Source organism: Manacus candei, unplaced genomic scaffold, assembly GCF_025592945.1.
Source record: "Manacus candei isolate 608988 ecotype Guabito, Panama unplaced genomic scaffold, ASM2559294v1 h1tg000049l, whole genome shotgun sequence".
Lineage (NCBI taxonomy): Eukaryota > Metazoa > Chordata > Aves > Passeriformes > Pipridae > Manacus > Manacus candei.
The window spans coordinates 28,254,675-28,277,994 of NW_026138097.1; positions in this window are offsets into that span (position 1 = coordinate 28,254,675).

Here is a 23,320-nt window from a genome sequence, read left to right on the forward strand (position 1 = left end):
GAAGCTCTATCATGGCAGGGGATGTGGATCTCCGCAGAGGAAGGGCGAGCACTCTGCCCCTCTCTGTCCTCCTCCACAACTTCCAAGCCAAGCTCACTGACTAAAAGACTGTACCCTGCATATGCTCATAAGTTAGGCAGGAATCACATGCAGAAAAAAACAGTTTAAATTATTTCAGGAACAGCTTTATCTCCATAACCAACCAGTCAGCATGGCTTGAGATGTGCTGTACATTGCCTCAGGTGGCTTCGTCTTTTGTATTGTAAGGGCCTTCTATCTGCACGTCCATGGCCTGCTTTCCAGGGCCAGCTCCATAACCCTTCATCCAAGCTGCCAGGGGAGTGTTTTCCTCTGCTGTTCTCATGTAATTGCCCTTGTATTGTTACTCCCATATCCTTGCACCAGCAACCTCCAACAGTGCTGCTACAATGGGTCTGCTAGTCAGTGACTGCAGCATGTAGAACCTGCCCTTGATTTAAGCATGCTCCAGTCGGCAATAACAACACCTCCCTCCTCGACTTCCCTCCTCTCTCCTTACCCTTTCCCCTCTCACCAATTTTTGTTTTTAATTTTCCTTCAACATAACTTCCCTGTTAATAAATCTTCATGTGTGTGAACTTGTCTCAAGCCACTTTGCTTAACCACGAGTCAGCATCATGTACCTAAACAGCATTAAACTGAAATTTGCTAACTTTCCATATGTAAATTAAATCAAGAAATTTGTATACAGACGCAATGTATTACTTCAGATATTCTGTGGTATTCCAAATGGTAGCAAACCATAGTAATTTATCCAATTAGCACTTGAATTAAAGTTAGAACATTTATTGCAATTTTAAAATGTTCGAAAGGGTAGGTTATGCCATATGATACAAATGAACATCAAATAGCATTATTGCGCATTTCAAGAATACCTGTAGGATATTTTATGCATATTATATTTCAAATAACATTTTATCAGATTTTATATATATATATATATATATATATATATATATGTATAGCATATATATATACTTTTGCCTACCTGTATTAATATTTTTGCCTGCCTGTATTAATATTTTAATTACACATAGAGAAAGTTATGAGAGTATTGAGAAGCTTAGATAATTACAGGCCTTGCTATTTCAGGAAGAGAAAGAAATTTAAGATACTACTTTAAGTATAGAATAAGACATAAGTTTTCAGTTAATGATATAATTAGGTAATAACTCTTATAATGTTAATTTGTTCAATTAATGTGCAGAGGAGGTAATTAAATTTATTTGACTGCATCTTTTTAAGACATTTTTGAGCTTGAGATGTGTTTATATACGTTTTGTGATACTTGGAGAGAGAAGTTAATGCCACCTTCTTGCCAATAGCCAAGTTTGTAAATGTTATGTTTAGTTTGATAGAAAGAGTCTCAAGTTTATTGCGTGACACATGAGCTGAACCATTTACTTAAAATATGGGAATTAGACACTTTAGTGGAGAAAATAAAATTTGCATGACAGTCTGTGTATCCACCTTTTTGAAAAGGACTTTGACATCCCACCTTATTTCTGCTGAAGTAATGATGAATGTGAGTTTGGCATGTACACAGATCATAGGGTAGATGACATCAAGAATAAAGATTTAGCTGGCCAATTTTTAAACAGAAATCAACAAAATTTCAACCACCAGTCACTTTAACTTTCACAAAAGACTATTCTCACCATGCTCAGTGATTAATGGTCATGTTTAAGCAACAGAAATTCTGCTCCCTCAGGTATTCATTAGGAACTAATAAATAGGTTTCTACTATCAAATATCTCCTATAAAGGTAAGTGAAAAATACTATTTTTAAATCTTTCAGTGTGCAAATCATGCATTGCTCCCTGCCTTGTGTTGCTTGCCTGGCATTGAAGTGCCCAGAATCAAACCTCACACCTCAGTGTAACACTTTTCTTCCAGATCCACATACCCTGAAAACAGGTCCCCTGGAACCAGGCAGATGAAGGACGGTACTGTCTCAAAATCACTCATATTGAGGGCAGTGATGAACCCAGCAGCCACTTGTGATTCCCAAGGGTCACTGGTGAACTGCTATTTTTCTATGTATTAACTTGCTCACCAAAACATTTCGAACTACAGATTCCTATCTGCTTCAATTTCCTTTTGACTACTATCATTATTCAAGCTTTCTGTGCACATCTGGCTATTCACTGCGCTTTCAGTAACAGTAGGAGCTGTGCCAGTCTATGCTCACATAGCACTACAGAGGTATGAAGCTACTGGGCATTTACCTGGTCTGATTTTAAATTAAACAGCTGGCATCAGACAGTATTAACTTACAGAACTGAATGGTTGTTACTAAAGTGTGGAAATATTCCATGAAGATTTCAGAGGTTTTAAAGTTGGACTTGTATCAGCATTCTGCACTTGGGGTGGGAACGTGTCTAGCTAAGTGCTCCAGTTTAGGTAGTAGCAACATCTTCACAGTGCTAAAGAATCAATATTTATACTTTAAAACGACTGAGTTTCAAATGTGCAAAATACTGACCTTTCATATTAGACTTGTTCTCCAGCAACACCATCAGTGAGCAGCTTAGTCATATGTTCCCATTTAAAGCCATTAAAAAAAAACAACTCAGTGACTGGAAATCTGTAGCACGAAAAAGGTTAGGTGTTGTCCACATATTTCACTTGTATGTTTTCAAACACGCTCTTTTATAGTCTCTGTTTTAATAGTTGATGTCAAGCTATCCTGGATAGCCTAAAATGACATCTGTGCCTGTCTTACATTGCTGTGTTTTTCTAATCATGCAAATGATTTTGAAGTGTCTTATGATTTTACTAATAGTATTAATATGTCATGATGAATAATTTGTATAGTAATTATTAATAATTAATTATAATAATTATAATAATTTTTGAATTCTTTTGAAAGTAGCGCATGGAAGGCATTTCTAGAAAGCAGAAAGCAATGCTACTGCTGTATAACAATAGAGGATACATTTTTTAATAATACCTACATCACACTAGGATTTTTTCTACAATGTAAGATAAATAATAAAGAATGATAATTCTTAGAAGAGTAATTTATATTTGGATACCTATTACAGATGACTCTATTAAAATAAGTCATCTGTTCCAATATTTTTTAATCAGCAGTTGCTTTAAGTCTCTTTGTCATTTACTTAATCAATTCTCATTTGTATTCCCCAGTACCATTATTTTATTCACAGCACTATAAATCCTAGAAATAAGTTTCTTTCTTTTCTTTTTAAAGGATGTTAATAGTTGGAGGGTTTTTTGTTTCTCCAAAACTCATTTTCTAGAAGAATCCCATGTTTTATTTCATACATCATTTACAGCTTGCTTCATTTTAGCCCCACAGGCAGTATGCAGGTAGTAAGGAAAAAAAAAATTGGAAAGTAAGGCCCTTTTATATTTGTGGTCATGATTTTGTTGAGAATGTCACTGGTTATATAATAAAAATGATTACTTTCTGTCTTAAAAAAATCTCTAGGATTTTGGTAGGGTGTTTCACAATAAAATTGTTATTCTGTGAAGAGCTCATTGACATACATCAGAAAAGGAAAGAAATAAACAAGTTGACACCTTAATTTAACATTGCATGGTGGTACACTGAAGCTACAAAAGCTCACAAGAATACAGACACAATACCTGTGGAAATGTCAATTAAGAATCAAAACAGTGTTTTGGAATCAAGAAAGGATGTTCACAGTAGAGTCAGAAGGTCTTAACTTTTTTAAAGATAAGACACACTTGCGTCATCTCCATGACTGACTTTGTTCCTTGAAGTGAGTAATACCTGAAGGTAAAAGTTCAAAAGTCAGCAAATTCATTGAATTATGTTAGCCTAGTGGTATGTCAATAGACTTCTTGAAGGAATATCTTTTTATATTTCAGTACATCTGTGGGTACATGTCTGAAGATCAAACTGCTGCTGCATTCTAAATACCAGGTGTTCCATGACTCCTCAGTAGAACTCCTCCTGTTGTTACCAGTTTACATGAACTAATGGTTTAACACAATTTTGCCAAATACATCTCACTATTTCATCAGGGTTTGTTTGTTTTTTTTCATTATGAGTGAACACAGCATTTTGTTGCAAATTCAAGCTGGTTACGAATAAAAGATGAAGAGAACTGGCTGTCATTTTGGCTATTGTCTTCTTTAGGATTCCCTTCTTTGTATAGTTAGAGGTAGATATAAACAATGTTTACTCATTCCAATAATTTTAACATAGTCCAAAACATCTGGAAATCTTAAGAATTCCTTTATTCTAAATGAAGGGTACTGACATACACTGATATTTTCAGTTTCCTCCTATTGAATATCTTACTGCTAAGTAGCTAAGTACTTTGGTACTTCAAAAAATATTTCAGGATTTTGTCAACTGAGAAGGATTGTGTGAATTAGTGATCTGAAGACAAAACTGTGTTCTGTTCCTTTAGATATGATTAGTTTTTGATTACTTGTGATATTGATGAAATATAGATGAGGTATTTTTATTAGGAATTCAGTTTTATGACCCTAGAATAAACTAAATGTACTCTTGTTAATATTTGCTGATAACATACAGTTCAACAATTCCTGTGTACCGTATCTTCAGACAGGAGACAAAATAGCTGTACAGAAATGGCATTGAACTGGGATACATTATGCTGTTGCATCTGTTTTGTCTATACTGGGGTAGTAAAGCATGTTCCTCTGGACAGATAATAGTGGAATTTAAATTGGTGCTAGCAGCTGCTAGAGTTTCAGGTGTTTTGATGCTATCCTTATTGTAAAATCAAAATCATCACTTCATAAATTAATTAAGCATTAAAAATATAATGAGAGGAAGCTGAATAAATACCTTTCCTCTTTGTCACATTATAAATAAAGACTGAAGTCTTTGAAAAGCAGATTCCAGCAAAGATGCTAACCTGATTCTGGATTATATAATAATGTTCATATGCAACTCTGGATAGCCAAATGTTTTTTCAGAAGTAATCAGAAATGGCAATTAACCAGCCCTGAGAAAAGTGTCTTGGGAAGAGGGAGCATGATAAAAATACTGTCATTGTTATCTGTGGTAAAATTCATTATATATAACTAAAAAAAAGGTGTAAAACACAAAACATTACCAAAAACCCAGTAGAGGAACAGAGAAGTAAATACTAAATGTCAAAAATTTAGAGAAAAAACTGTCAATTGCAATCCCAGTTAAAGAGTTTATGGTAGAGATATTATTGCACACTACATTATAGCAACAGCTTTATGAAGTGGAAAAGTCTGCAGATAATTATAGTAATGTGCAACCTGCTCTATAGTTTTAACTTTCTCCAGTGATGCTCATTTGCTAAGGTACTCATGGTCTACTACCATTTCTATTGTAAACAAAACTCTGACAGTCAGCTCTTTGAACCTTGATCCAGATTACTTTCTTCTGATGGCTTTTTATACGTCTTGCCTAAAAATAAACCTACTATCAATGGAGCTAATTTCCATTCAAACACTTTTATTTTCCTTCTCTGATCTATTTCAAATCCCCTATGCTGATGGAAGTTTTCATTTTCTTTTCTCTTTTAAAACACTTTTCTGTTTTAGGGTTACTTTCATACTGACCTTTGGAATAAAGCACTTTATCCTCCATTTGCCTTCATCCAAATCTCTTATTATTTAATAATGCCTACCTAAAACAAATGGAATAATAGAGTGCAAACTCACTGATCACTACGGTTCCCTCCTATTATGAAGCAGTGACTACTGTTTCTTAGTCCATTTGGTATTATACTGTTTGGTCTTCAAATTATGAAAATGCCATCCTCAGCAAAGCATAGAAGTCTCCAGTACTGTGGAAAAGAATAAAATAAATAAAAGCATAAATGAAATGGTAAAATTCACTCAAAGTAACAGTTATTGCTCATCATGGTTTTGGAATGGTACTCCCTGATTTAGTTGTCCCATAGAGATTTTCCAAGCCACACTGCTGCTCACTTACCCCTCTCACCCCCCTTCTGCCCTCTTCCCCTGCTCCTACCCTTGTAGATGGCTGGAGAGGAGAATTGCAGGCACTAAAGGCAAAGATTCCAGCTTGATGTGAGAACAATTTACCAGAAACAGCAATGAGATAAGAAAACAAACAGTAACAGCAACAATATTAATAACAAAAGGAGACAAAAGGAGACAATGAACAATGGCCAACACATTCCCCACCCTGCCACACTTTTGGTCCACCGGAAAGGGATACCCATGCTGCAGTTACTAGATGTTTTGAATATCTAGCTTGCAGCAGTGTCAAACCCACAAAAACTATACAATCATTTTGTACTGAGTTAATGATTTACCTACCACATTTAAAGAATGATTTGTAAGTGGTTTTCTGAATGCATCTATTAAAAGGGCCATTTTGTTCAAAACAAGATTGCTGTGTCTCTCTGAGTGTATACTCCTCATGCAACAAAGCTCTTATAATGGGATTCATGTTCCCCCTCCTCAAGTAAATAAAATAATAAAAAGCAACCCAAATTTTATTCAAGTATTCATAATGTTTGAAATTATTTAAGGATTCAACTGTGTGCTGTGTGAGTCTCATTCAAGTAATTTAAGGAACCGTTGAAAATCCCTAGCATGTCATTCAAATAAAGATGTTAGTGTAGATCATGTCTCAAAACCAGGATTCTCTTTCAAACTATTTCTCTTCTGAGTATACATCAGCAGACCAAAATGAACTCATCTGCTAAGAAACAATCACTTTTAGTTCATCAGGGGCTGAGATGTTGATACAGAGAAACTATGCATAAAGGTAAACAATATTCACTGTTTTGTTGAATTAGTGCATACACAGGAATATTCCAATCAGAAACCTTTATGATTCCATATCTTTCCCCAGTCAATTTATGGAAGCTTAATCTTAAGTAAAGTCAATATTAGGCCAATACACAAGAGTCAATGAGTTGTTTTAATGCTGTATTTGCAATTGGTCCTTGGAGGCATTACCTTATTCTGAATTGTAGATTTCAAATCTTGATCTTTGTTTATTCAGCCACTGTGAACAACTTTGCATTTATTATGATCAAACATCTCTTCTTGGTCTACTTCTCTCTGTTCTAATATTACCAGACTATTTTGTATTTTGCTGCTATTTGCTTCTCTGGTAGATCATCTACCATTTATGAGTCTACCTAGAAAACCCATAAATCATAGTAAACTTAATCTGATATAAAGAAATAACAGTCAGACAACACATATGGGGCTTTTTTTATAGTCTTCACAATTTTACTGGTCAAAAAACCCAGCAGGAAGTTGCAACCAGCAGGAAGTACAATTGCTTGAAGACTAACAGATGATGCCCCATCACAGTACAGGAAGCTGTGTAGTAAATCATCTGGAAATATACCATACAACCCAGGCAGAAAACTACTGACCCAAAACTTTTCAGTTTGCCAAAGGCTGCTGCATAGACATACGTACACAAATACACCAGAAGGATTCAGTTATGGTGTTCATAGAAATTTGCTTCCATCAAATGCAAAGCCGCGTGTTAGAGGTGAAAGGCAATTGCTTGTTTGTCTTATAAAACAAAGGTGGTATAAAGAAGAATTTTATACACAATTTATAAACAATACCTGTTTTTTTCCTGCATGGATCATGACAAGAATGGAGAGGTGGTGGGGTATGCCTGCACGTTAAGGAGTGATTTAATTGACTAGAGCTTACTGATGATTATAACAGGGTTGAGTATTGGTGGGTAAGAATCAGGAGGAAGGCCAACAAAGTGGGATCCTCTTATAGATCACTCAACCAAGATAAAGAGGTAGACCAAATATTTTATGAGCATTTGGGAGAAGTGCTGTGGGGGACTTAACTTACCATATATTTGCTGTAAATACAACACAGCAGAGATGACACAGTCCAGGAGGTTCCTGGAGTGTATGGGGAATAACTCCCTGATGCAGCTGCTGAATGAGCCAGCTGGGGGAGGTACTCCACTTGACCTGTTTCTGTGAACAGAGGATTTGTGGGCGAATTAGGGCTCAGAGACAATCTTGGGCACAATGATCACTAAATGATAGATCTTTTGATTCCTAGGGGAGTAAGTAGTGAGATCAGTAGAACCTCTACCTTGGACTTCTGGGGGTCAGACTTTGGCCTGTTTAGGAGATTGGTTGTCAGAAGGCAGTCCTGAAGGGCAGAGAAGTCCAGGAAGGCTGGAAGTACCTCAGGAAGGAAATCTTGAAGGTTCAGGAGCAGGGTGTTCCCATGTTCTGAAACACAAGTCAATAGGAAGGAAGATTAGCTTGGCTGAACAGAAGACCGTAACTGGAGATCAGGAAAAAAAAAAGAGAGTTGCCATTGAAAGAAGGGGCTGGCAACTTAGGAGGATTAAAAGTGTGTAGTGAGGTTATGCAGGGAGAAAATTAGAAGGGCCGAAGCCCAACTGGGACTTGATCTGGCTAGTGTCATTAAAGACATTAAAAATTATTCTATAAATACATCAGCAGCAAAAGGAGGCCTAAGGAGAATCTCCATCCTTTATTGGATGTGTAGTGAAACATAGTGACAAAGGATGAAGAAAAGGCTGAGATGCTTAATGCCTTCTCTACCTTAATAGCAAGATCACTTGTCCCCAGGGTACCCAGCCCCCTGAGCTAGAAGACAGGAACAGAGAGCAGAATGAAGCCCCCATAATCCAATGGTCAGTGACTGGCTGCACCACTTAGGCACTCATGTCTATAGGTCCTGATGGATTGACTCAAGGGCACTGATGGAGCTGGTGGAAGGGCCCACAAAGACAATTTCCATCATTTACTATCAATCTTTGCTATCTGAGGATGTCCCAGTTGACTGGAAGTTAGCAAATGTGATGCCCATCTACAAAAAGGGCCAGAAGGAGGATCTGGGGAAGTACAGGCCTGTCAACCTGACCAGGGAATGTCACAGAGCAGATCATCTTGAGCACCATCACATGACATGCACAGGACAATCAGGTGATCAGGTCCAGCAGGCAAAGGTTTATGAAAGGTGAGTCCTGCTTGACCAACCTGATTTCCTTTCTATGGCTTAATGGATGAGGAAAAGGCTGTGGATGTTGTCTATTTGGACTTTATTAAAGCTTTTGACACCATTTTCCACAGCATTCTCTTGGAGAAACTGCCTGCTTATGGCTTGGATGGGTGCAGTTTGTCTAGTAAAACACTGGCTGGATGGCTGGGCCCAGAGAGTGGTAGTGAATGGAGTTAAATCTGGTTGGCAGCTGGTCTCAATTGGCATTCCCCAGGACTAAGTTTGGGACCAGTCCTGTTTAATATCTTTATTGATGATCTGGAAAAGGGCATCGAGTGCACCCTCACTTTGCAGATGACACCTAGTTGGGCAGGAGTGTTGCTCTGCTGGAAGGTACAAAAGTTCTGCAGAGGGATCTGAGCAGACTGATGGGTTGAGGCCATTTGTATGAGGTTCCAAGAGGCAAAGTGCTGAGTCCTGCCTGTGGGTCACAACAACCCCATGCAATGCTCCAGGTTGGGGTAAGAGTGTCTGGAAAGCTGTCTGGTGGAAAAGGACCTGAAGGTGCTGGTAGACAGCCAGCTGAACATGAGTCAGCAGTGCATCCAGGTGACCAGGAAGGCCAGTGGCATGCTGGCCTGTATCAGCAATAGTGTGGCCAGCAGGACCAGGGCAGTGATTGTACACCTTTACTCAGCATAGGTGAGGTTGCACCTTGAATCCTGTGTTCAGTTTTGAGCCCCTCACTATGAGAAAGACATTGAGGTGCTGGATCGTGTCCAGAGAAGGACAATGAAGCTGGTGAAGGGGATGAAGCACAAGTCCAATGAGGAGCAGTTGAGGGAACTGGAGTTGTTTAGTCTGAAGGGGAGACCTTACTATGCTCTATAACGACTAAAAGGAGGTTATAACCAGATGGTAACTGGTCTCTTCTCCTGGGTAACAAGCAATAGGACAAGAAGAAAAGGCCTCTTGTCGCACCAGGGAAGATTTAGTTTGGATATTAGGAAAAATTTCTTCACCAAGAGGGTTGTCAAGCATTAGAACAGGCTGCCCAGGGAACTGGTGGAGTAACCATCCCTGAAGGTATTTAAAAGGTGTATAGATGTGACACTGAGACACATGGTTTAGCGGTGGACTTGGCAGTGCTGGATTAACAGTTGGACTCAATGATCTTAAGAGTTCATTTCCATCATAAATGATTCAGTGATTCCATAGCAAGCCAAAGCACAACACTGGTTACTTCAGCCTGTACACAGAACTCCATAGTAGATTTTAATGAGTGCCTCCATTTTTCCTGAGTCCTAAGAAAATACTTTTATAAGTACACTGTTCCTAACATATAAAATATTAAAAATAAAATAAAAACAAATAAAAAGAAAAGTCTACAGAAGGACAACTTTTTGAGCTATTTTATCTCTGCACCAAGAAGTGGCCAGGCACACTGAAAAACATGGACTTGGATGCAGCTGTCATATGTTACTTCTTTAACCTTGTTAATGATGGTCTAGAGAAGCTATTCGAGTCATGAACAACTTCACTCTGACTGAGTCATCTTCTGAGAGGAAAGCAACAAAATATCTTGAAGAGACAGGAAAGAAAAACGTCTCGCAGCTTATGTCAGTCATGGTTTCTAAGGGACCAGCCAGAAAGTGTGGTTTAAAATCATTTGATTAAATTGGAAGGTGGTATCTTATCGTGGTGGTGACCCATCAAGATCTTGTAAGATTTTCTTCTTCCATAGAATTACTTTGCACTCCCATTTTCAGCCAGTTGTAATTGGGATTATATAAAGCCTAGTTTAATTTTTTTCTGTTGTCATGGAAGCACACAGAATTCACAGTCCACAGTATAGCCTTTATATATATTGGGTACTTACACAGTTATGATGAATCCATGTAGATCTCCTTACAGGGAGGACTTTGAATTGAAACATGTTGCACAGGAATGAAGATGTTGCACTGTTGCAATCTGCTTAAATATTGCAGAAATAATTTTTATGTTCTAACGTTCCCTTGAGCAAAATTAAAACTCATACAAGTTATCTGTTGATACCAAAACTGTTTTTATTAATTACTAAGAGATGCAAATAAAGAGAAAGAGTTAAAAATAAGAAAAGGTTAGAAAATGCTAAGATTACTTTTAAAAGCAGAGAAAAAGATTACCACCAAACAAACTACCTTTTCATCCGACCTGATCTGTGGAGTGGGGGGGGGAGAGAGAGAGAGAGAGAAAAGCAGTTTTTGCCCCTTTTTTTTTTTCTGTAGTCTCTGCCGCTTTCAATGTGATGTTATCCCTTCAGCTGCAGGGGGTCTGGAATGTAGGCAGGATGTGGGTCTCTCCACAGCTCACGCCTCACACCGGGCGGCCCCAGGCCGTGCGGAGATCCAGGTCTGCACCTCTCGGCCCTCAGAAATATGGTCAGGGTGGAAAAACTCACACGGGTAGCAAGGTGGTTCTCGGTCCACTCCAAGACGGCAGAGGTCCAGCCTCGGACAGGCAGCTTCCAGGCGGTAGGAGGAAAGGTGAGGGCGAGGCATAGGGCAAGGGTGAGTCAGTGGGTATAGCCAACTCTCTCTTCCATTCCTCTTTCCCTGCTCTTCCAAATTTCTGTTTGTCTTTTATGGTATTCAAAGAAGGTTGTGTGTGTTTTTTTGGCACGTAGCCCTGTTCAGATGTTTGCAGAGATATGATAACTGTGAACAATACCAGGATCTTTTGGCAGGAAAATTCCAGTGGGAAAACTCTGGTGAGAACTTCTGGTGGAAAACTGACACAGAAGTTTGGGTAGAAAGTTTTTGACAGGCAGAAACAATGGCGAAACATAATTTTTGGCATTTGTATGTTATCTGTCTGTTGCATGTACAAAAGTGCTATTTTCCCTGGAGGTACAATTATAACTGTGGTAAGAATCAGCTTGTCCTCCAGAGGTCATGTAATAGATATTAAGACCTTGATTTTTATGTGAACCTTCTGCAAATCCTAGATAATAAACAATTATGAAGATAAAGAATTATGATCTCATTTACTTAATTTTATAAGTGGTAGGCTACCATGAGGTCTTTTTTTATACCAGTAGTATCTCCTAGACTTCAGGTACCAGTGACTGCTGAAGCTGAGTGAAGCTGACCCTTTAATGCACAGTAAGAAGTAAAAAGCAGCAGCATCAATCTCTGATAGATATTATCTTTCAGTTAAGAGTTAGAGCTAGCCAAATTCATAAGACAGCGGTTCCTTTTAAAAAGTTTCTGAAGAACGGATCAGTCACTGATATCTTCATAATGAACTAAAAATTTCATACATCACAGCATGTCAAAGGACCACCACAGAGAACTGTTTCTTTGTGAGTCTTATTTTCAATAATTTTTGCCCGCTGTTGTACCAAGGTCAGTTCTAAATTAGAAAACACTGAGAATTATTTATGCTGTTTCTAAAAATATATTTTTAATATTTTTTATTTAAATATTAGACCTAAATGAACTGCACAGACTTACTTTATCTTGAATTTCAAAATATATGCTTTATAAATAAAATTAATTTCTCAGGAAAGAATGAACCATTAATTTACCAACAAGAAGGAAAGAGATGGGAAGGGAGGAGGCGAGAGGAGAGAAATGTACAGATAAAAATTTCTGCTTTTAGCCAAGCATGTGGAAAAGAATTTGCAGTCACTCAGAACTTTCCAAAGTTCACTTAGTTTTGTGCACCAAGTAGTTGAACAGTGAATAAAAAAATGCCAAATGATATATGCAATTCCTATATCTACATAATTATATACACATACATAGCTATAGTTATTTATATAGATACTTCAGTGCAAGAAATACTAAGGCATTATTAGATTTCAGGTAAAAAATTGTCCAATAAAGTTAGAAATGCAACTACATGAACAACCTGAGTTTGATTTTCAGAAGATCCACTGTTATCTGTGCCAACAAACACAATTTTTGTGAAGGTACGGGGTTCTACATGTTCAGAAGCTTCCATGTCTACGAATATTCAAAGAAATAGGAAAAGTAGAGTTCATCCATACATGGAAATGGACAAATCTCTCTGCTGAAATGTAGCAGACCATTGTCCAGTGAGGACAGTCTCTCCTTATTTGTGGTATTTCTCACTCAAAATGAATTTGAATTTTATAGCCAGGAGTTGATATTCTATTCAAGACATATTGGGTTTCCCCATATCTGTCCAAAAATCAGTCTTGTCAGAAGCAAAAGAAATGGACAAAGCACATGGTAGTGACAGCAGTTGAAAATTCATGAGTTGCTAGTCTTCCTGGAATCATGTTTTATTCAAATTGTTTGAAATTTTCAATATTTATTCACTATATTGCAAAAATGCTTTATCTTTCCTATTATTGCATAACACACTTCTTCTGATATTCCAGTCTGTTTTAGAGCATGTGTTTGGTTTCTCTAAGTCAATTTTGTAATGCAATTAGCCATAATGGCAAACTTACTTCATAAAAAATGGGGGAAGTAAACCCCAAAAGCCCCAGGTTACAGGAAAGAGAAACTAAGGTTAAAACAACTAAAAATTATTCTCTGAGAAGGAAAAGGTAAAACAACAGCAGGAAAGTACTTAGTTTCATCCAACAATTAAAAAACTTAACTAAAATGCAATGGTACTACAAAGACAAGAAAAGAATCAGATTTGTGTATCACTTGAAGCTTTGTTACACACCATAATGTTATTCAAATCTCAGAATTCAGTCTAAGATATTTTTTTCACTAATGATGAACTTCAATCTTTCAAGAATCAATAGTACTATTTACTAAACACTTCCTCCACTGTATCCCATTACTTTCATTGGAGTTTGGGTCAACCTGAAAGCAAGGTACTACACAGTGTGAGCACCAGAGCCTGGAGTAGGTGATAAAGTTATTAAAATATTGTTTCTGTTGTATTTTTATTTGTAGATGAATTATATAAAAATGGAGACAATGTATGACATTAAAATTAATTTTCATCCATGAAAAAGATAAAAATTTAGTGCATTCTAAGTGCATTTAGGTTTTTCTATCATTTATGGCAAAGGAAGTTTTTTGTAATACAGTAAAATTGGTATACATTATTAAGGAGTAGATTTTCAAGTTTTACATACAGACAGGAAAGAAATGGAACAGTATTTTTTTATATTTGCAAGATAATTGTTTAATCATTAATATGTTACTGAAAGAAAAGTGCAATACAGAATGGTCCAGTAAGTGTTGTTTTGAGGCTTCAGAGAAGACTAATATCTTTACCTGTCATACCCTTTCAATATATCCTTAGAGGTTAAGGCAAATCTAATATCTCAAATGTCAACGTTGGCAGTAAACAACAGTAATGAACCCAGCAGTCTAAGTAAATAATTTCTCATTTACATTGCTAATACTACTCTTCATTATAATTTCACTACCAGTTGCAAAACAGGCAATAGTAATGTAGAGATATTTTTTCCTTCCTCTGCTACTGAGGAAAATCAAACTTGTCCATCTTGAGAGACTGCACAAGATCTTCTGGCTATTTGTTGTTGCCATGTCAACTACTTTGCTCTTAGTTATTGCTATGTCCTTATATTCTTGTGCTGGAGATTTAGTTGTAGAGATATACAGTCTTTCCATAGCCTGCATTAACAGTATTCAGTTCTTTCTCTCCTGTTCACTTCTTTGCTATCATTTTGAGGAAACTGTTTCTTGACCATAAGGCAAACAATTAGGAAATAAGTCACTTCATAGTTATCTAGCTTGGCTAGAGTTAATTTTCTTCATGGTAGCTTGTTTGGAGTCATTGGAATCACAGGGATGTTTTAGCCACTGCTAAGAAGCGCTCTTGCAGACTAAAGGCCTTTTCTGCTCCTCACTACACCCTACCACTGAGGGGTCTGGGAGTGCACAAGAAGCTGGAGAGGACACAGCTGGGACAACTTACCCCAGCTGATTATATTTCATACCGTATGATGTCACGCTTGGCAATTAAAACTGGGAGGGGAAGTTTTCCGGGGCTGCCATTGCTTGGGGACTGGTTGGATTTCAGATAGCTGATGATTAAGTATCAATCAGATGATGGTACGTAACAGTCTGGTTTGGTGGGGTTTTTTTGTTCCTTTTTTTCTTTACATCACTGTTTTTTCATCCCCCCTTCCCTCTTTGTGTCATGTCCTGTCCCTGTCCCACCCCTTCTTTTTTTTCCTTTTTATTTTCTGTATTCGACAGTCTTTAAATCAATTCACAAATTTTCTCATAATTGCTCAGTCTACAGTGTGATTTAGGCCTTATGCGCTTCGTTCGAATATTGTAACTTGACAAAATATGCAACATGATGATTAAGAAAAAAAATCAGAACAGAAGACAGAAAAATAATAACCTACAAATGGACCATGTAATCTGGTTTCTGTACACCTAAGTCTGGTAAAAACTGCTAACATGGATCTGTTATTATTTGTCTTTATTCTGTAAAAGTTACTGGGCAGCATTAACAAAAATATTTCATGCATATTTTAATACATACTTGCACATTCCTATTAATATGCATTAATATTATGCACATTGTTATGCATATTCTTAAATTTTATGTTCCCTTTTTCAAAGCAGCAGTATAAGTTACCAAGTAAGAGCTCAAACTTTTTTTTTGCTCTTGCAATTAGTTCAAGAATTCAGCTATTTGGTTTCTGAAGATGCAAGTCTGGTGTATTATATCCTGTTTTGGTCTCTCCAGTACAAAAACAGGTATTGATATACTGAGATAAGTTCAGTGGAGAGTAACCAAAATGATTATGGTATTGGAGCACTAGATGAATGAGACTGAAAGAACTGGTTTTTTTGGCCAGGATAACAAAGGTCTAATGGTGCTTTAGCATCTTACCACCTCTAGTTGATCAATGGACTATTCTAGTAGTGCTATCTTAAGTAATGGGTAGCTACAGAGAAGACACGACCACATTTCGTAGAGGTGTACTGTAATGCAACACATACAAGTTGTAAAAAGGTAAATCTAAATTATTTTGAATTATGAATATTATATATCCTTGGTACAGATATTAAACCTTAAAAAAATCCAAACATGGTAAAACCCTGAAGAAGTTTGCCTAAGTAAGGTGTGAACTCTCCACGTTGGAGATATTTAACTTGACGGAACAAAGCCCTTAGAAACCTGATCTAACTTCAAGTTGGCTCTGCTTTGAGCAGAGGATTGTACTAGACTTTGATGCAGGGATCCCTCTGACTCTAAATTATTCTATGACTTTAGGGGTCAGAATGATGGAGTTAAACTTTCAGAGGTGGAATTTTTGAGAATACTTGCATTTTCTGAGCTCAGACTGCTTATAATGTCTTTTTTTGTATGGGCTTGGTCACTTTCCCACACACAACAATTTCCCAGTATAACCCTCAGATTAAACTCTCACAGTTTCAACATGTGATACTGCAGATGAAGCAGCAATTATGATTAAATTAACTGGTTATAGGTGAAGTCACTTTTTGGGCAGTAATGCCAGACTAACTTCTCTATATTGGAACTGTCTTATCCTGTTTTTATTCTGCTTACAGAAATTGAATTCATTGGATTACTCTGATTGACAGAGGATGGACCAGGGGGCTGAGTTATATTTATTCTTTATGTTTCTTCAGTCTTCTGTTTCCTCTTCAGAACAGAATGGGGGAGACTAGCCAGTAGCTGTAGGCAGTAAATCAAAGAATGAGCAGGGGTTTTAGCAAATTTCTTGCTCTGTCATTTAGAAAAGCTGACCACATCTTTCAAACAGCCAAAAGGGGTACAGTATTTTTGTTCAGCATTTGAGAAGTTATAACTGAGTGAAAGAAAGAAGTCATGTTTCCTGGAGATTACCTCAGTTTCAGTACTGCTACTCCTCTACAAGGAATGGTGACATGATTGTTTTACAAAGGATTTTTAAGATAGATATTGCTAGACTTTTTAAATCTTAAGAGTCGCTGTCATCATCCTGGTATAGTCTAGACAAATACCTTCTTTGCATAAATTAAATAAAGTATTGGATTAATGAAGATTGTAACAAATCATTTAGTTTGACTCTGAATGAATTCCAACTGGAACTCGTGTAAGTTTGTTTTATATAGAACTCCCTACGTCTACCATGAGTTAAAAATTATTCCCAGATGCAGTTTGCTGGTTCTGTCATAAGAACTGCTTTTTTTAGGGTCAAAACTTCTACAGAAAATACTACTGTTTGGTCCATTAGGGAGAATGGGTGAAAAAAAAAGTGAGTTTCAAGGTGATGTACAATGCTTTCTTAGTGTCTCGGGGGAAAGTATAAACTAAAGTGTAAAAATATGAAGAAAATTTGAGTAGTTATCTTCTGAATCTTTTATTGTTAACAGCTTTCTGGATGAGTACGGTGCCACAAATAGCCAGGATCCTGGTACTGGTAAATCCCCAGTCTTGCATCAACAAGGATGAAACACAGAGGTTTAGTTGCACAGGGTGGGATCTGATGGCATTATGTTTAAAAATACTGCCTAACTCTTCTTATCAGTATATGCTACAACATCTTATAAAGACTGTCAGTGTCATTATTCCCACTTCAAAGACAGAAGAACAGACAAGTTAAAAGACGGTGGCTAAGATTAAGTGTAAAACTAGAAACAAAAGTATCTGAAATCCACAACCACTGCTTTTCTGATTAGGAAATACTGTGACTTTACTAAGTTTTACAGTTTTTAGACATCTCTTCATTCATTGAAACCATTTTCTGTAAAAGAATAAAGGTGGGACAAAGGAAAAAATAAGCAGTACACTTTCTTTTCTATATTATAATTTTTTTAATGAGTAGGAACAGTGCTGAAATAAAATCCTAAAGAAGACAGGAGAAAACCAATTTAATATAAAAATCAAACTTGGGTGACAAACCATGAGTCCATTTAATTAATCTAACTTTCAAATCACCTTCTCTCTAGGATATCTAAATCCAATCCACAATAATCAATTCCAGGGTGAACACTTCATATTTCACACCATTAAAATTCAACACGATAGCATGTTTCTTATCTTTTGAAGAAATAGAGCTGTTATACTCATCAATATGCATCTCCAAGGGCAAAGGGTTTTCATGTTGGTTTAAGCAACAGGTCTTTCACAGCATTAATGAGATGAAGATGAAAAAGAATGTTTTATAGTCATTGTGGGATATGGTGTTAAAACATAAATATCTATAGAAAGTGTTCCATTAGTTCTATAGATTTACATTTTCCTACTTAATATGCACTTTAAAACATGCAATATTTAAAGCTTGTAATTAAAAAAAAATCAACCTTTAATAATATCCCAACAATATCTAAAGTCTTGATTTAGATCAAGCTCCTAGTGGGTTAGACTGAGTCAAGGAGTCGCTGACAAAGATATGTTTGAGGAATATTGTTAGATGTCCTTTCTCTTTATCTTTGTCTATATAATAAAAATAATTTGTTGTTACAATGAAGCATTTCCAGCCAATATGAGTTCATCTATTACAAGCTCTCTGTGAAACACAAGTTAAGGGTCTCTCTTGCTGACTGGATACACAGGATGTGATAAAGCATTTTTTTTCTGTCCCTGGATTCTTTACTCTGCTGAGAGCAACTGTGACAAACCAAAGCAACTTCTCCACAGCTGTCTCAAGGCTATGCTCAAAGGTGGTATACTGCCGACAAGAAAAATATTCAGAAATACTTCAGAGGTTTTGCCTTTGCAGACACAGAAGGAACATAGTTTAGTAACCAGACAGTGCCTTTCCCCCTTCCATGTGGATATCAACTAAGTCATTTTGAAGGTAGACTGAAGGATTGCCTCTTGGGTTTAGTCCTGCAACAAACTGAAGGATCCCTTTCCTCATAGGGTAAACAGTCTAAACAAAACCACAGTGTCTACTTCCTTTGATCACAGACATTCTTTGAAAGGGTATCCATTGTCCTTCTTTTCTCATTTATTTCTCAGTTATTTGACATCCTGCCTTTCTACATTTTAAACTCTTCCTAGGTTTTTTTTTTTGTGTCTCAAAAGGTTTTTTCCTCTCTCTTTAGGTGGAATCACATTAAGAATCCTTCTGTATTCAAAGCAGTCATTAGTGAAAGATAATTATGCAAAAAGTCATTTCAATGCCTAAATAACATATGATACCTTCTTAGAGGAGTATCTCAATTTCTCCTCCAAATTATCTATATGCATGGAAAGTACATTCCGTCCTCAGTGTAGATTTAGAAAGATTGAGCATCTCTCCAGTGAGACCTTTTTCCATTGGGGGACGTTGACTGACCTGTCTTGTGCAACTGTGGCAGGTCAAAGAAATGCAGTTCGAAAAAAATGAGAAATTAATGTAGTTTTAAAGAGATAGAATGGATATTAAGCTGGATTCTTCTTCTTACTGAAGCAAATGCACACTACAGTGTTTGGAAACCCCTGGTTTCTCAGGTTTAGTACTTAGTCTTAAAAGGCAACTGCCACTCCAGAGAATATGAATCAGCAGGAGCAGGAGACTCCATTTCTGTCTAGAAAAGAAGAAAATATAGAGGGGCTTCTATTTAAGGTAGGCCCGCCTGAATTCAACTTTTACAGTTTCAGTTGCAATAGGCTTGATGCTGAGGAAGAAGATAGTTAGCAATAGTGGGCTTTGAGAATATTAGGAGAACATTTGGAAATGTTTAGTAATCCTTTTGCCCCCAGATGCTCACATTTCAAGTGCCCTCACAGTCTTGTTTTTAACAGATCAGATCCTATTTGCCATAGTTTCATTTCCTCTAGAAATTAAGATTTTCACTACTTCCCAAGTAGAATAATTAGATTTTTCTCATTTCTCAAGAGCCATCACCCCGGATTATGTAGCACAGTGAGAAGTCACTCCAAGTGAAATGTCAGCCAGCAAAATTTCCAATAAACTCGGTCACTCAGTGGTGACAGCTGAGCATGTTTTCAACACTGGATATAGGAAACAGACTGATAACAAAAGGGCATGAAACAAGAGATATGATACCAGTAAACTGCAACAACAAAATAGTTTTTACACTTCTCCTCAGACCAATTCATACTTGTCCCTTCTGTTCTTATTCTATCTCAAGAGCAGTCTCTCATCCTGCATTAAAGCTTTTCTGCTAAGCTTCAGTTTAGTTTATTCCCATATTATGATCACAGTCATGGAACTTACTGCTATTTCAGCAAGACAGTTTGCTATGCCTGGAAATACCCAGACAATCTGTTTGCAGTTTAATATCCAAACCCTCCAGCAAGTGTTCCTGTACAATCTCTTGGGAACCATCATAGACTTTGCCTTTAAAGGATGACAGCATAGCATATCTTGGTTGAGGTGTCTGTGAGAGTGCCTTGACTTTTGCTATGGGATCTCAAGTTAAAAAAGAAGAGAAGATTTAGATATTTTACCACAGTATTCTTAGAACCAATGTCTAAATATCTACTCTTAGTACTAAAGATTTAATTGAGCAGAAAATAGGTAACTTCAGATCAGAAAGTGAGTCCAAAGGAATTTTAGTCACTACCTCTTTAAAAGAAGCCACTTATTTTCTTGTTTGTTTTTTCTTCTCTTCAATGGTGTTTCAGGGATCACCTGTAATTCTAATTCTTCTGAGGTGTTTTAATTCTTCCAACATGTTCTAGACAGAATGCACGGTAGAACGCAAACACTCAAGAAAACAGAGTTTTGGGGGTAACTCCATGACACCTAGCAAGGGAGAACTTGTCAGGGATATGATATTTGATGACACCCTTGGTGGTAGTGGTCATGAAACAGCAGAGATAAAAAATGGGGTGAGAAAATCAAGTAGCAGACTGCAGTCCTTGTGACATCTTGTGACATCCAATTGGAAGGTGTCTCTCTGGCTAAGGTAGAGTAGTGTGGGCTGTCTTCTGGCAATGTCATACCCAGATTTTACCACTGCTGTTTCCACTCTGAGGACTCTGATTCCCTGATGCAAATTTTTATACTGCTTTTCTACCTGACTATTTCCTTTTTTTGAAAAGTTTCTTCGTAATTTCCAAGTTACTATCTAATGATCATTTCATTGCCTTTACTGTGATCTATTTGGGACAAATGTCCTCCAGACAGTCTTGTGCACTGATAAATACAAACAAGTATGCAAAATTAACACTCACATTCTTGCCTTCTGATTTGATATACATTTCTCATTACACAGAAACATGCCCTCCTTCTAACTTTTCCTTGCCTTTCACTGAAGAGCTATTAGAAATTTTTATCTGAAATTCAGTAGTTATTTGGTGATAAAGGGAAGTGCAAATTTAATTATTTTTTAAAAAAATTAAATTGCAGTAATCCTAATGCATCAAAATAATCAGAACATTTTCAAAGGATTTCACACTTCAAGTTGGCACTGCTTTTGAAACACAGAATGCCTTATTTTCAAAAACTGTGGGCAACCTTACTGTCTCAATGTGAACATCAAAATTTAAAGAGCAATTCTAAAAGTTGAATTCTAAAGGGTTTTTTCAAAGTTGCATCAGGCAATAAGTCAGAAAAAAAAAAAGGTGGTTGGACCTCCACTTTCAATTTCTCCCTTAGAGCACATTGATTTTTCTTGTTCTTCTTCCTTACACCCATCCTTGTCACTTAAAGTTTGTGTTTCAGTTTCCTCTTCTACAAGAAAGAAAATATTTCTGGGATAATCTTCTTTTATCTATGTTTCAAATCCATATCCTCATAGTGGAGAAAACACACTGCTGTACTGACAGAAATATATGTAAAATTGGCAATTATCAAGTTTAAGACAGACTGTCAATGTAGATCTCTGTAGAAAAATCTCTATTAAACAAATGTAAATAAAAGTAAATTTATGTTTCATCGAGAAGAAGGGTTACGCAGATTCTTCTCTGAATTTGGAAGTGTGTGAATAATGTCTATACAATGAGTTATATTATAACTTAGATTTAATTCAAAATAGTGAAGTTCTTTTCTGTATGAGAGTTCCACAGTTTTAGGGAAACTATTTCAAGCAGCATTCTTTCCAAAACCATAAAAACAGCAGAAATATTAAAAAGTTCTTAGAATACAATTAACCTTTTGGAGAAGATGCTTTAGAATGCCCGTAAAACTGATATGGAATTATCTGTAACTACTGTCAGATAATCAAGCTATAATCTAGTTCACCAAGAGGAAAACCCATATTAATTAATATTTTCAAGAAGATTTATGAAAAAATATGATTTTTACTTTGTTTTGATACCTAAAGTATATATTCTTGATATAAAAGTGCATTCCTAACTTTCATAGATATTATAGGGACATATTTATCTGCCTCTAGAATGCCATCAACAAAAATGAGAGGTTTTTTCATGGTCAAAATGTGAAAAGATACTTTTTCCAATCTTCTTCTTACTGATTCTATTGGAAACAGATCACCACGTCACTGGTTTAGTGCTATGAAACTACACAAATGTATTTTGTCAGTAGCAGTTAATTTGGTCATGATGGTTTGGGACTGAACAACACTGTCAGGAAAGCAGAAACACTACAAACAGCCTGTAGAGGTGAGATACTCTCTGATGTGTTCTTAGGAACAAATTTCTTACATAGGCACTGCAATAGATCTAAACTGTCTCTAAGTTGTGGCCAGGGTTCAAAAAATTATGCAAAAATGACTGCTAGTCTTTGGATATAAACATATCAAGGAAAGCAAATTGCATACTTCAAATCCCATTAAAGTCTTCATTGCAAGACTAGTTATACATGCAGGAAAACATCAATTTTAGACCTTTTCCTTTAAAAGGAGAATTCAGTCTTTCAAAGCTAAAGTTATTCCAGAAAGATGTTTTATATATGTCAACAATTAATAACACTACTTGTTTCTTATGTAAATATGTGTCATACTTTTAATAATAATGATGCAGGTAACTATTTCTATAAAAAATTACCAAAGGAGCAATTTTTCAGTACTGGAACCTTCACATGGATTTGGTAATACAGAATTCTTAAGGTGTGAATGTGAATTTTCATTGTGTAGCTGCCGTGTCAATTGAAAAAACAGTGAGTAAAATTTATGTATTAATGTTTCCTGATAAGCATAAATGAACATTTAGTTTCTTCTCTCTCTGGAAAAGAAAAAAAAAAAAAAAGAAAAAAAGGCATTGGAACCAGAGTTCCTCATACAGAAATCAGTGCTTTTACAATGCCAGAGTTTTCTTGTAAGAATTTTCTTGGAGGAAATTAAAAAAACCAGCCATAAAACCTCAGGGATTTTCCTTTGTCATTGGGACATTTAAAGATTTTCTTATGTTTTGGGAAGATAAAATAATTATCTTCCTTTTGAATGTACTTTTGTGCACAGGTTGGGATACTTACTGACTTCTAGTCATGATTCAAGACATATTCCTCTTTTTCTTT